The sequence below is a fragment of the Centroberyx affinis genome, unplaced genomic scaffold (assembly GCF_046629955.1).
Source record: "Centroberyx affinis isolate AG114_WGS23_722 - 3 ecotype Tasmania unplaced genomic scaffold, CSIRO-AGI_Caff_v1 ptg002986l_1, whole genome shotgun sequence".
In the NCBI taxonomy this organism is placed as follows: domain Eukaryota; kingdom Metazoa; phylum Chordata; class Actinopteri; order Beryciformes; family Berycidae; genus Centroberyx; species Centroberyx affinis.
In genome coordinates, this window is record NW_027281092.1 from 254843 (window position 1) to 270601 (window position 15759).

Here is a 15759-nt window from a genome sequence, read left to right on the forward strand (position 1 = left end):
AAACAGGAGGTGGAGGAGAGGAGGAGGGAGGAGGAGCAGGGTGGGACAGCTTGACTGGGGCTGGAGGGTTCAGCGTGAAGGCCAACTCAGGGCTGGGTGACTGACGCCCCCTGGTGGCTCAGGGAGAAAACACAGGTTGCCAGGGCATCAGGCTCTGATGGACCGACACGATAGCGCAAGAGATGGACAGAACTAGAAAGAAAGAAAGAAAGAAACAAACAAACAAACAAAGAGATTAGTATAAATGTGATGTCAGAGTAACTCTAGCAAGAAAGTGATAATCATAAAACAGTAATGGTACACTTTGTATACTGTGATATATTTTGCTTCTATTTATGAAAAAAATATTTGAGATCACATTTTCACAGGAACTCCTTTATAATAGGCAGGTAAGTGAAACTTCAAAAGCAACAGAGTGAAAATAAAGCTATTGAACCATACTAAACTCCTCATATGTTACACAATGTAGTTCAAAGTGATCCCACTTCATTTGATTTCAAGTAATTTCACGAAAATCCAACATGTACCTTTAAGTAAAATTGTATTGGAGTAAAATACCATCTCTTACAGAGAAATCAAAGAAAATAAATAGGCAGGCTATTTTCTAAAATATATTCAATATAATTGAACAGAATTCATTAATTTTGTAAAAGATGGAACCTCTTTGAACATCAAACGCTTCTGTTTGATGAAAGAGCCTTTCACTACAAACAAAACATGGCTTGGCCTCCTGCCTGTCTTTTAGGGTCAGAAAGATAGAGTTACCATAGCTTGAAGCTACGCGCAGATCAAGTTCCTCAACATAACGCTGCAGTTATAACACTCCTATAAAGAGTTACAGCAAGAGGCGGCACATGCTCTGCAGTCAACCTAGCACCGTTAATGCCAGCAGCTATATATTCAAAATCTAAGAGGCTAATTCAAACTGTGCTGTTTACAAAACAAGCTGCGTTAAAGCCAACAGGAACGTCTCCAAATCCATATCAAGGAAACATGATATGCACAGTCATCGATCTGTAACTGATTCTGTAAACCCGCTGACGTCATGTAGCAGAGAAAATGGCTGCAGAGGGATGAGAGGATATTAAATGACAGTGCCAGTATATATATATACATACATACATACACACACACACACACACACACACACACACACACATTTAACACATCATATGTAAAATTGATGCCACTTATTTAATATACTGCCCGACAACTTAATAATATTCTCACACAGTTCAAATGACTGTGTATTATTGTTGAAACAAGGCCTTACTCATAAATTCGTGCTACACAAAGGCTTCATGCTGAACCCAGGCCAGTAACAAAAGGACACTTGATACCTCGGCCGAGTTATTGCAGTCAATAAAACACGTTGGCCAGAGGGCAAAGGGTTAGGCCCAATTAATACAATACTAGCAATGGCAAGGCAAGGGCAGCACATGCATGCACACAGAGGCAAAAGCGAACACACACACACACACACACACACACACACAGTAGAAGACAGCAGCTGCATACACATCGCCACACACCCACCTAAGGGTCACATGTGAAGAACACCCTCCCCCACTTTACCCGCCCTGCTCTTTCCTTTTATCTTTGTCAGTCTTCTCTCCTCTCCTCCCCACTGCATAGTTCCTTCAATCAGCTGAGTGTGTTGGTTTGTGGCCAAGCCTTCCTAATCCATCCCTCCATCCATCCATCCCTCCATCCATCCATCCATCCAGCTGTCAGAGGCTCAGATGACATGCATACACTTGAGCTTTATATTCACCCCCATCAAACTGACAACATCTACTATGTGTGGTGTCTAGGAGAGAGTGTAGGGTGTCATTTACAATTACCCGCAGGAGAACAATGCTAAATTAAGATACTTGTGGTTTGTCATTTATTCAGCTTCCATAGACACTGTGGGAATAAATTATTTTAAGTACACGTGCGCACACAAAACAAATGTTATGCACACACACCCACAAGCAGATAAACACATTCATTCATTCATTCATTCCTTTACTTCTCACAATAACATTCTGTCAGTTCCAATTTGGCAGCGAGAGAAATACGCTGCTGGTTTGTTAACCATCCAGCCAAGCGAGACCCTGTCAGCCACTTCGGGGTGGCATTAGTGGACATGATTATTAGCCATCTCTCCCGCTTTTGTATGCGTTCTTTCTACAGCGCTAGGCAGGGCGCCAGGGATAAAGACCCAAACTGTCAGCTGAGCAATCCGCCAGGGCGTCGTTCCTCCAGAGCAGAGCGGAGCTGCCGAGACGATTAGCACACCAAACCTCCGCGTACAGGAACACTGATGGGAAAACTGGCCAAAACAGACTTAAAATACCATCAGGGATTTAAACATTGTCACAAGATTTTTTGAAAGTGTACTGCAACCAGAATCAATGAGCTGTGAATCATATAAAATAATAAAAATGAATCAAATGAACTAGGAAAGTGCTCCTGCCTAACTTGGAGTGACGTCCAAACTGTAACTGTGTAACGCAAGCAGACAGTTCTGCCTTTGACCTTGGAGTCTGGACTGGAGCAGGACTGAACTCGCTGAAGTCAAGTGTGGTTGAAAAGCCGCATGTTGGTACTCTGTGCAAACAATGCCCTTTCAGGAGGGTGTGTACGTGAGCGGAGTCACACAGGAAAGAAAGGGAGACGGGAGGGAGGGAGGGAGGGGACAGCGGGCCACACTGGAGAGGGAGGGGGGGAGCGAGACAGAGAGAGAGAGACAGAGAGAGACAGAGAGAGACAGAGAGAGAGAGAGAGAGAGAGAGAGAGAGAGAGAGAGAGAGAGAGAGAGAGAGAGAGAGAGAGAGAGAGAGAGAGAGAGAGAGAGAGTAGTGAAGACAGAAAGAGGAACAGGCTAGATAGAGGGGGTTTGGGGATAGAGATGGGTACTTAGGAGGGAGGGGGAGAAAAAGACAGTAATTGGTTACACTTTCTATTCACCCTGTCACTCCCAGATTGAATAACTCACGTTTCGCAAGTTAGCCAAGAGGCGTGGGAGGAGCATGCTGATCTCTTCTGTAATTGGACGAGATGGTCTAGAACTCTGAACTTACCGTTGCCCGGGAAACAGTAAAACTGTGAGCAGCTTGTTCATGCAGCAAAGCCCAAATAATGTACTGTAGTTGGGACCTAGTAGCAGTGTTGGTATTTATCTTATATGGGAATCAGATAAATACCAACTACACAGGGAGGTACCTTATGACGATGAAATAAAATTAAATGGAGAGGAACCCAGAGGAAGTAAATGGGAGTTCTGATACTTCTGGTGAAACTGGTATTATATCAAATATAATTATATGTAATAAAAGTCCTTGTTTCGGTCAAAAAGGTCACAACCAATGAGATTCAACATAGCCAATTTAAATATAATTCAACAATTTTATTTCTTGATGGATGTATTTTAATAATGATTTAGGAATCACAGCAAGTCAACATATCATCGCTAATGCTTCATAATTGTTTCATGTGCAAACAAAACTTCACTGGGAATTTCAATCCCAGATTTCAATCCCAGATATCACCAAAATAGCCCTTGTTTGCGTATTCAGTTGCAACTTCCCAATGGTAACCTCAGAGGTTTGAAACAATCCCTCTTTTATGTTTTATGCACAAATTCCTTTTTAGTACACCAAACACAGGAGTACAAACTTGGCATGACAAATTCCATTACGCATTTTAACTTCTAAAAATTCAACCTTGAAAGGATGCCCCCTATTAATAGAACAACAATCAGATTAGCATCATCATGTGTTCAAACCAATGTAGCTTTACAGACCAACAGATTTTAGCAAAATCAAGTCTAAATAGAGAAATGTCTGGTCACAGTTAAAGAAAAATACAGATTTTATTGAGTTTTTCCTGTTGTTTTGTCTCACATTTAATTTCAAACTCCACTGAACTGCTTATTATCCTCTTCAAGTAAAATCACAGTTCATCAATGCAAACTGGGCAGTGTCCACTTTATTAAAGAATTGGCTCCCTGGTCCATTCAGGCAAGAACTTTGATATGTGGCAGAGAGTTGGCAGATACCAACACCTTTGGCACCTACCATCACCTTTGAATCAATGCCAGAGCAAGAACATTGTATTTTGCATAGAGCTGATAACTATGAACTTTTATTCTCCATTCATCAACTGATGAATGGAAAATGGACACAGCCAGCACTTCCTGGGTTCTTATCAGTCCATGTGACCTTTCACTAAGGGGGCCTTGTACCAAATTACGACATGAAAGCCTATATGGATAATGTAAAACAGAGTTGGGATGAAGAATATAGAATAAGGAAGAAATGTAAAAACACTCCTTTCTTGCTTTCCCTCGACTCAAACTAGACCAAGCAGTAAAAGCTTGTTTTCATAACTTTAAGGTGAGTCCACATCCTTTCTCAATGGTTATGAAACTACAGGAAAAGGTTAACAATAATGAATAGGAAATGAGGCTACCTTTGATTATGTTTTCCTTTACTTCTTAAAGATCCAGTGGAACACCTGTAAGATTGCTTAGAAGGGTCTTAAATAGCACAAATAGCACATTGTGTTGCAATCCCACAGAGACACAATGAGCTAGTGATGATTACTTGTTTTCAGGTCCAAGGGCTTCTGTCCAAGATCCTCAACATGCGGATGAGGGTGTAACTGAACTCATTTAACTCCAGTGTGTACCACACAGAGACCACAACAGAGGCCCACTAGAGTGTGTATAATATACACATGGGGTCTGGATGATAGCAGACATTTAGTGATTAAATGCCACAGCAGTGATTAAATGCCACCGGATAGCTCTAAAGACTGGATTCAGTAGCTCTGTATTAGAGCGATGTTATTCTGCTCTACTGCACTGTTTAGCAAAACTCCTATTGAAAAATATCTCATGTTGTTTGGCAACTTACACTACTGTATGATATTCAAAAGCTGGTGTAACAGATTTTGCAGCAGCTGATAAATATCTATCCTGCAAACCGTCATCATCCGTCCTGCAACAGGTTCTTAAAAGGCTCCAGCTGATACAAAGTACATTTCCCCTGAATATATCAACATCACCTGACTGTTCTGTGGAAAATGCCACGTTCCAAACATCAGGTTGGATTAAATATTTGAACATAATCAGCTGAGAGGATGAGATGACCTCACTGTGTGTCCATGTTACGGTCGAGAGATAAGACAGCGTGCATCAGCTCACGATCTGTGTACACAAACAATACACAATGCCCACGACAGCCTCTGTACTACAGGCCTCACACACACACAGACACATACACATATACACACACACACACACACACACACACACACACACACACACCGTCTGCATCACGAGTCCACCATCACATTTATAGTCCACTCAAATTGCAATTTGAAGTTTAATAGCTTATGCAAGTCTTTCCTTGTTGCCAACTGAATATTCTGTAATATTCTGCTGCTCATGGGACATTAAGCTATCTGTAAAAAAATTATGTTGATATTTTACTGTATTTAATCAAAACAAGGCAGGCAAAAATGTAAAAATGAAAATGATTCAATGAGTCACACAGCTAAAAGATTAATCACAATATTAGGTATATATTATTCAATTAGCGACAAACTAGGCTGCAGAATTCAGCAGTAAAACAGGCTTGTTAACATTTTATTTATCATCACACACAAACATTATATAGCCTATACCTTTAGTATCATTTTGGATACCCTACTGAAGCGAGGATATGATCCAATCACTATGACTATGACCTTAAACAAATAGTCCTCAGAATAAATCACCCAACTCTCAATCCCCACAAACCCTTTAGCTCACTATCATTTAGTCGAGTCAGAAATAGCCACTACCTCAATAGTTCCCATGCGATCACTAACCAGCTCAAAACAGCCACAAACCCATCCCTGTGGTGAAACCTGTGTCAGACAGATAGTTATAATCCCATAAATGACATCATGTACTCATTTGTACGGCAACTGACAGTTACGAACCATCAAACTCCTCCATAGAGTTGAATTGGGAGCATTGTTTGGTTAACCATTAACAAACCAAATGCATTTCCCAAGTTCCCATAAAGGGCAAGTATATTAGCCGTTCTCTGATACCAGTGATAAAGGAGACACAGTAAGGAACTGGGAGTCACTTATATTTAAACAAGGATGTTAACTCAGACACACAAGAGTACAGCCTGGTGTCATCACCCTCCATCCTCATACAGCACAGCTTTGTGTCTTAATAACAATGTAAAACGATAGCTCGGCTGCTATCTGTTTTATTAATAAGGACTGGTATAACGGAGAGACAGCAACGCATAAAAAATTACTCCAAAGAAATCCAACCAGACAGAATTTCAACACAATATTATTAGGAAGCCCTTGCTTCTTTTTTTTCTTTAATTTTTTAATCAGGCACAGGTCAAGACAATGCAAACACCAAGCCTACCATCATAACAAAAGGCAGGATATGATGCCTTGCACAAAACAAATACAGAGCATGTACTTAGGTTTGCCACATGAGAGAGAGCTGGAAAAACATGGGAAATAATGAGAGGGAAGAATGTGGTGTTCTGATGAGGCCTGTCCAGAAGATATAGGGGAAGAATTACAGACCATTATTATGGATAACCTGGTATACATGTGTCAACAGGAGAAAGAGACAAGCGGGTAGCCAGGCGAACAGACAAGAGATAGAGAAAGACAACCAGAGTATTAGATACAGGGATAAAAAAAGAAAAATGAGCACGGGAAACAGTCTGGTGTCAAGAAGACCTTTACATGGACAAGACCTACTGGTTATCTTCACAGCCGACTACTGTCACCCAGACAACTGGAGCAGCTATATCTGGACACCAACTCCATGTGAATAGAAAGTGGCCACAAATACCCAAATACCAAACACTCTCTCTCTCTCTCTCTCAGGGGCAATCTGCTGTGTTCACTCAAGACAAATGGTCACCAAACCTGGCTCAAAGAAGATGCAAGGGGAATGCAAACTTTTGGTCCGGCTTTAATGTCAAAACAGCTGACCCATGTTCAAACGTAATCATGTCAAACATATTTTGGACTTGAATGTGGTATTGTTGGGCAGGAATAAAAACTTGTCTGATGAGACTAGTATACAACAGACAGTCTCCTTTTATACTACTGAGAACAAGATGCAAGGTGAAGTCCCAATTTCTTTCTGAAATCACTGTTTATCAAATTGAACTTCCCATCAGTACAATCTAAAGCCCTTGATTGTCCACAACTAGAAAGTAAGAATGTACGCGGGACCTTTCAGGCTTGACAGAGTGGCATTTTGTCAGTAGCAGGGTAAAAGAAACTGGTTATTTGAGAGGAGGCCAAAGGACTTAAGCAATCTTGAGTGCAAGGCTATTTTGAATACAGCGCCAGCAGTATTACTAGCTTACAATACTGCCCCTTTTCTTTAATCAGTTTGTTACACATTGGGTTGTCGTTTCACTCTTTTGAATATTTTCTTTAACTGAACCCTCTCTGAAAAGTTCCAGAGTTTGAGATCTATTATCACAATGTGTGCATCCTACTGTAATTATCTTGTGTTAAAAAAAGCCAAAAGCCATAGTTCCTGGATGGCCAGACATCAAGACATTTGAACAACTTTGAACACATAACTGACATCTACAAAAAAGATGCGAGCCAAACCACATGTTACTTTGACTAACTAAAGTATACACTAGGTTAAACTGTTGCTCAGCTGCATTGTATGCAATACATCCTCAAATATGAACACTTATACGTACCTCCAGATGTCTGTGAGATGCCCCTCAGACTGGGCATGAGGTCAAGATGGCACTTTGAGTTCTGAGTGCCAGCCTCTTATATTTTAAATCCTCTTATACAACTGCACTTTCAAAGCTGAAATGGATTGCTTTCTAGGCAGAGTGTGACACTGTTTTCAGCATCAACTGCGCATAAAACAGCAATAGATAGATAGATAGATCATAAAAAAAGAAAGAAGTCTCCTTTATATTCCCATGTAAGGAAGGACCATGTAAAGAATGATTGTGTTTGCAGCTGGTTCCTGCAAACACAAAGAGACAGTCCTACAGCAAATAAAAAAATATAATGATGACTGATTCACCTCTCTCCAAGGCTAAATGATCAACAGAACTCCAAAGCATATGGTAGTCAGTCATTCATAAACTCTGCATTTGTGCGCACACAGTGACACAATCACGCAAACACAATGTCATTTTGTTTGGTCAAGCCCTGTATTGACATGACAAGCATCAGGGAGGGGAGAAAGGCAAACACTAAAAGGCTTCTGTGCTGGCAAAAGGCTAATCAACACAGATACATCAGGAAGCAGCAAAGCATGCTAAAGATGCTAATAACACTGCTAATAACAAGTCTACCTGCCATAGTATTAACCATAACACTGAAACAAAGTGTGGAATAGAATATGATCAAGACTTACTGTGCTGCTACAGTAGTTATCTGGGCATGGGATGTCCTATATAAGTAGGGCACTCTCTCCTTTAGTGTGTGCCTATCAAATTAAATGCTCTCTGCTGCTAGTGCTGCTTCCCTGGCCGGCCACTGTCCTGTGTGGAGTGTGTCCTGCCAGAGAGAAAGGGAGAGAGCAACAGTGAGGTCGGGTGGAGGTGGGGTTGAAGGGGAAACGTGAGAAGAGGGGGGAGGGACATACAGAGAGAGAGGGCGTGTTTATTATGACTTACAGACAAAGAGAGAGCAAGAAAAGGAGAGAGAGAGGTCTGTGAGTCAGCAGTTGTATAGCTTATTATTATAATGCAGCAGCAGGTAAAGATTTCCTTCTTCCTCTGGAACCCAGTTATTTGCATCAGTCAAATACTGTGCTCTCCATATTAGCTAAATCACATCCATGCCTATAGTTCAGCCTTTATCAAAGCAACAATACAGAGTCTGTTTCCCAGCACTACTGGTCACTGATTGACAGCCAATCACTAATCAGTAATTGATAAAATGGTTAGCTCAAATTGGACAAAGCAATATTAATTAGTTAAAAGCTTTTTTGTATTTGACAATCTTGTGCAAGTTTTATCTTCTTTATGGGGTTTTTTAACTATAAAATTATGAATTCCTACCTTAAATTCCTGTGTACAAGATTATTTTGCATGGTTATCCTCAGGGATGTATTTTAAGAGCTAGTTTGGACTACATCCTGACTTAAAACACCGACATTTACTTATTGGACAACAGTAATGGTTTGGCCACAGCACTGTAACTAGCTTATGCAGCCCATAGAAGCCACTTGTGTTTGTGGGCTAATATGCTTGTTAAATCTGGCTTAGCTAAATGCTGGAGACAATGGTCCACTGTATTGGTACAATCAGACAGAAAATGAGGATAGTGACGACATATTATCACAAACCAAAGATGAATACAGTGTATGCTAACTGTTTCTCATTACATCATACAAGTGATGTTAGGACAATATGATTTTATAAACTAAACTTTTTCAAAAATTTTAATGTGAGACGTCAGAGTGAATGTTAACACAATTTTTTGCTGTGATAAAGTCTTATTTGAGGACTGTAGACCATAAAAGGGCATTGCAGTTGTTTTAAAATAGAAGAAAGACTGCCACCTCCTGTGTCATAGATAACATGTAAACTGATACAGCTGTGATGTTATCATACGAAATAACTAAAATATGCTCCATTACATCACCCAAGAAGATGTCCAAAAAGCAAGGAGCTTACATTCCTCAGCTTGGCCAAAGCTAGTCTGTTCTTCGGGGCAACATTTCTGCATTCAACCAACAAGTTTGATGATTGAAAATAACAGAAAATCATTTCACCAAATACTAAATATGAAGTTTAAATAGCAATTGAAGGAGTCGGCTATTGATTCTGTTCATAAACTTTGCAATGTGTTGGTTTCAAAGTGCATTAGTTTCCTATGGAAACTTGAAGGCAAAATGTTAAATGCAGAATTGAACAAGATTAGCCCATAAATAGGTCCAGACAGCTAGTGTCAGTAGTTTACTGAGGCTAAAACTAAGATTTAAAATAACAGTGAAAAACATTTTAGTAAGATGACAAGCTAGTGAAATCTGTGTAAACTGAAAACAGATATTATTACTATAACCAAAAGACCAAAAGAGGACAGACAGTTAAAATAAATGGGAAATACTGATAATATTGTTGTTAGGAGTGTGTTGCTACTAAAGGCTATTGCTGGTCGTAATTCTCTTTCTCAAAATAATAATAAAGCCAATAAATCCAGATCTATTACCAGAGGGCTTCAGCCCAATATACCCAGTGGGTAATCTGTCATGTGGCTGTTCAACTAAAATAAACTGTAAAAAGAAATTTATTTCAATGCTATATTGCATCTGTGGCTTTCGAGCATCAGATTTTATAGGGTCTTAAACTCTGTATCATATAAAAGTATAATTGTTGTCTTATCCACCCCACAATAGTAAGCTTTTCCACAAGACTGTCATCCTTTTTGGTTTATAATGTCACTAGGAATAAGAGTTTCAAAGAGAGAAACAAAATTCTTTTAAAATAAATTGTGTGCATTTTATGGTTTCAAGGCAATTTCTGTACTCTTGAATCATTTTTACAGAGCCCAGATAAGGTCTGTTGTGTTAATTACAAAAAAAGATTAAATGTCTACATCTATCCCCTGTAAAGTCATTCTGTGCAGCTTTGTTTTTTTTATTGTTTTCATAATACATTTTGTAAAATTACTTAATTTTCAGAGTGTTACTTAAAAAATATTTTGTCCTAAGATATGACTGTAAAGACTCACTGAATGCATTTGTTTTTTGTCTGAGATTTGAGTTCATAACATTTCTGTCCAAGTGTAAAGATATTATGTGAAGGTAGTCAGAGACACAGACAGACAGACATACAGAGATAAAGCGACAGAGAGAAAGACAGAGACACACAGACTGATTTCCCTTGGTTGTATTGCCTTCGGGGCAAACATTTGCTCCTCATTTCAGACTGTATGTTACCCAGACTTCCTTTTTAAGTTGTAGCTGGAGGGTGTGAACAGTGTTTTCCATTCTACATCAGTGATGTAAAGCTTCCATAAAGCTGGATGAAAACTTAAGTGTGCAGAATGTAGGACTGCTGTATAATATGTGGTTCACACACAGATGCCACTAGGCCTATATGTGAAACTACAGATGCTGCACTTTCTCTGCTGTCTGATTTCCACAGTGAAACTATACAAGAAAAGAAGAAGTGTCAGGAAAAGGGTAACTTATTTGTTTTTCCTTTTTAACATCCAGTAGCCTACTGAAGTCAAAACAGAGGAGGGACTGAACTTCAAAGGCAATGTTTTTTTCTTCTGACATTAACAATTAACCTACATTTCCCCTCCTCATGTTCACTGCAATTGGTAAAAGCCTAGCCTACAGCCTATGTGTGGTTCTGACAAAAAGTGACTGTGCTGAACGTTTTGCTGTAATAGACAGCAGTCTGCGATTAAAACTTATATTGTCCTGGGCTGATATTTAACCAGTGAGCCTTACTTTTATTGGAAGTTGTTATCATTATGATGAAGAACATGATTAGCAATACGATATTGTAACGGTTGTGTCAAGTCGCGTCATGCCACCAGTTTGCTAGGCTATTTCTTCCAAAAATCAGAAATAGCACATTTGCATCAGTTGCATTTTGCTTCATCTATTTATGACCGTTCAAGTTTCAAAAGTGACAATTCAATCCAGTCCAAAGTCAGTCGACAGGTAAGCAATAAGAGGATGATCAAAACAAGACTTGAATCCTGCCAACGACACTTCCTACCACGGACAGATCCCACCCTGCAGCCTATGGAAATTCCGCTTTACCAAGTTGGACAGTTTGGATAACAAACGACAATACGAGTCTACAGTCGTGGCTGTCTGTGAACTGACAATATGAAGTACAAAAAAGAAAGAAGAGCAACTGAAACTTACATGTTTATTTACTCCGAGTTTGTTCAAGGTCGTCGTCGCCTCTGAAGTTTCCCCCTGCAAACTTGTAGCTCAGCTGTCAGAGCGGCTGGTCTGCTCTGTGTTCCATTTGGTCATCTTGGAAGCGAGGCATCATGGGACATGTAGTTTTCTCCCCGAAATGCACTTTTCCCTCATGCAAAGCTGACATAATCTCACAATACAGCATTTCAAAAAGGTAAACCGTTTATATAGGCTACTTTTTTTGTTTTAGAAAACCAGAAAAGGGAATCTTTGAGACTCAGAAGTCTACATTAAAATAATGGCTGTTGTATTCAGGTTCTCAATCTCACCTGCAGGGATAACCTAATTAATCAATAACTTTCCAGCCATATGATATACACTACCGTTCAAAAGTTTGGGGTCACCCAAACAATTTTGTGTTTTCCATGAAAAGTCACACTTATTCACCACCATACGTTGTGAAATGAATAGAAAATAGAGTCAAGACATTGACAAGGTTAGAAATAATGATTTGTATTTGAAATAAGATTTTTTTTACATCAAACTTTGCTTTGGTCAAAGAATCCTCCATTTGCAGCAATTACAGCATTGCAGACCTTTGGCATTCTAGCTGTTAATTTGTTGAGGTAATCTGGAGAAATTGCACCCCACGCTTCCAGAAGCAGCTCCCACAAGTTGGATTGGTTGGATGGGCACTTCTTGCGTACCATACGGTCAAGCTGCTCCCACAACAGCTCAATGGGGTTCAGATCTGGTGACTGCGCTGGCCACTCCATTACCGATAGAATACCAGCTGCCTGCTTCTGCTCTAAATAGTTCTTGCACAATTTGGAGGTGTGTTTAGGGTCATTGTCCTGTTGTAGGATGAAATTGGCTCCAATCAAGCGCTGTCCACTGGGTATGGCATGGCGTTGCAAAATGGAGTGATAGCCTTCCTTATTCAGAATCCCTTTTACCCTGTACAAATCTCCCACCTTACCAGCACCAAAGCAACCCCAGACCATCACATTACCTCCACCATGCTTAACAGATGGCGTCAGGCATTCTTCCAGCATCTTTTCATTTGTTCTGCGTCTCACAAACGTTCTTCTTTGTGATCCAAACACCTCAAACTTGGATTCATCCGTCCACAACACTTTTTTCCAGTCTTCCTCTGTCCAATGTCTGTGTTCTTTTGCCCATCTTAATCTTTTTCTTTTATTGGCCAGTCTCAGATATGGCTTTTTCTTTGCCACTCTGCCCTGAAGCCCAGAATCCCGCAGCCGCCTCTTCACTGTAGATGTTGACACTGGTGTTTTGCGGGTACTATTTAATGAAGATGCCAGTTGGGGACCTGTGAGGCGTCTGTTTCTCAAACTAGAGACTCTAATGTACTTATCTTCTTGCTCAGTTGTGCAACGCGGCCTCCCACTTCTTTTTCTACTCTGGTTAGAGCCTGTTTGTGCTGTCCTCTGAAGGGAGTAGTACACACCGTTGTAGGAAATCTTCAATTTCTTAGCAATTTCTCGCATGGAATAGCCTTCATTTCTAAGAAGAAGAATAGACTGTCGAGTTTCAGATGAAAGTTCTCTTTTTCTGGCCATTTTGAGCGTTTAATTGACCCCACAAATGTGATGCTCCAGAAACTCAATCTGCTCAAAGGAAGGTCAGTTTTGTAGCTTCTGTAACGAGCTAAACTGTTTTCAGATGTGTGAACATGATTGCACAAGGGTTTTCTAATCATCAATTAGCCTTCTGAGCCAATGAGCAAACACATTGTACCATTAGAACACTGGAGTGATAGTTGCTGGAAATGGGCCTCTATACACCTATGTAGATATTGCACCAAAAACCAGACATTTGCAGCTAGAATAGTCATTTACCACATTAGCAATGTATAGAGTGTATTTCTTTAAAGTTAAGACTAGTTTAAAGTTATCTTCATTGAAAAGTACAGTGCTTTTCCTTCAAAAATAAGGACATTTCAATGTGACCCCAAACTTTTGAACGGTAGTGTATATGACAAGGTCATAGAGCCAAATTGTACACTATAGCAGCAGCCAGTCACATGAAAAGTATTTTAAGCCAGAGAAATCACATCATTCCCTGTGGATATTTTTGGTTATCCTATCTGACGCAACACCTCTGCACAGAGTGTGACAGGGGACAGCCCTAAATACAAACAGATGAACACATGGAGGGCTGTACTGCAAAGACAATAAGGAAAGATTAGACATTACAAATGGAGTAAATCTCAGGATACAACAGAAGTTATGATTTTCGCACAAGTCTCATGCAGAACCACACACACACACCATCACCACTGATGAGGAACCCTGACCTCTCCCTGATTGTATAGTGTGCCATTAAAAGAACATCTACAGTTGGATTTTCAGCTCCTCCCACCCTATATCTAGATCTTCCCAGACTATTAATGACGCGCCTACATCTGACTGGGGCAAATGCTGAGCTATTTTAACTCCAAGAGCCAACCACCAAACCCGCCTGAGAATGTGCCTCTCTGACCCTGACAGTGTCTTTCACATAAACAGACACACTCGAGCCCCCTCAAACACATGCACACACACACACACACACACACATGCAATCTGACCACTAACAGATGCCTTAAGTTTTGCTGCAAGAGTAGAAACTGGTTGTGTGAATCTCTGTCTACCTCTAGTGGTTTAAGTCTGAATGAATGGAAACATTTCACTGATGATTATCTGGTTCAAAGGGTTCTGCTAATTTATGACTTCACTTCCTTGCACATTGTAATTAAATAAATAAAAAAGATCTGATTTGAGATACAAAATTCATAATTCAAAGTTCAGCTTTAAATAAGTCGTTAAATGTTATTTTGGTTTGCTGATTTTTATTTTTTATTTTTTTTTTATATGAAACATGAATAACTTTATAATTGTTGTCAGGTGAGAGCCCTTGTAACTCCAGTTCTGGTGATTTTCATGTTTTAACGTCAGTTGAAGGATTAGTTGCTCCTGTGTGTGTTCATAACATTTTCCAACCCTTGGGCTTATGAAAACCTTTCAAAATCCATTGGATAAACTGAAAAATGCATGGTGGTCAAGCTAAAAACAAGGCTGTTTTTCTTAGTTCTTTAAAAGATTACATTTCAGAGACCCAACAGCAATATTTATTTCATGTTCTTTGCTTATGCATCGTCATTTTCACTAGTGTGTTAGTGTGTGTTAATTCTCACATCTACAGTATATCCCACAGACACTAAAAAGATGTTTTTCACGTTCAAAGTAATACAGTATCCTTCTGGTACAGGTGGCGTGCTGCAGCTCTACTGTCCATTGTTCCTCACCGCTCCTCGGTGGACAGGCTGCCCTGCAGTGTCTGCATGTGCAGTCATTAATAATTTACTATGGTCTCCATCAATCCAGTGAGCTAGTGGTCTGCTCCAGGCCACTTCCTCTCCCAAGGACAATGGGGCCATTTCCTGCGGGGTGTAAGGCAGAGGAAGAGGACCAGGGAGAGCGGGACAGGGGGGCATTGTGAAGCGGGGACATCATATCAGCGTGTCCCGACCTTGGACTGAAAGACAGACTTGATTTGGTTGTACAGTGAGATTCATGGTCTATTTGCTGGGAGGTTGAAGGGCAAAACTGGAGCCAAGTCAGCCACACCAGAGTGCAGTCTTCTTCTTGACCCCTATTTTCAGAAGATCCAGAAGAGTATTAAAAGGCAGCGAATATACAGTATGTGTGATATATTGCTGCCCAGACACAGAGAGAGAGAATGAGAGAGAGAGGGAGAGAGAGAGAGAGAGAGGGAGAGACAGAGAGAAAGAGAGAGAGAGAGAGAGAGAGAGAGACAGGAAGCGAAAAAGAGAGACAGAGAGGGAGAGAGAG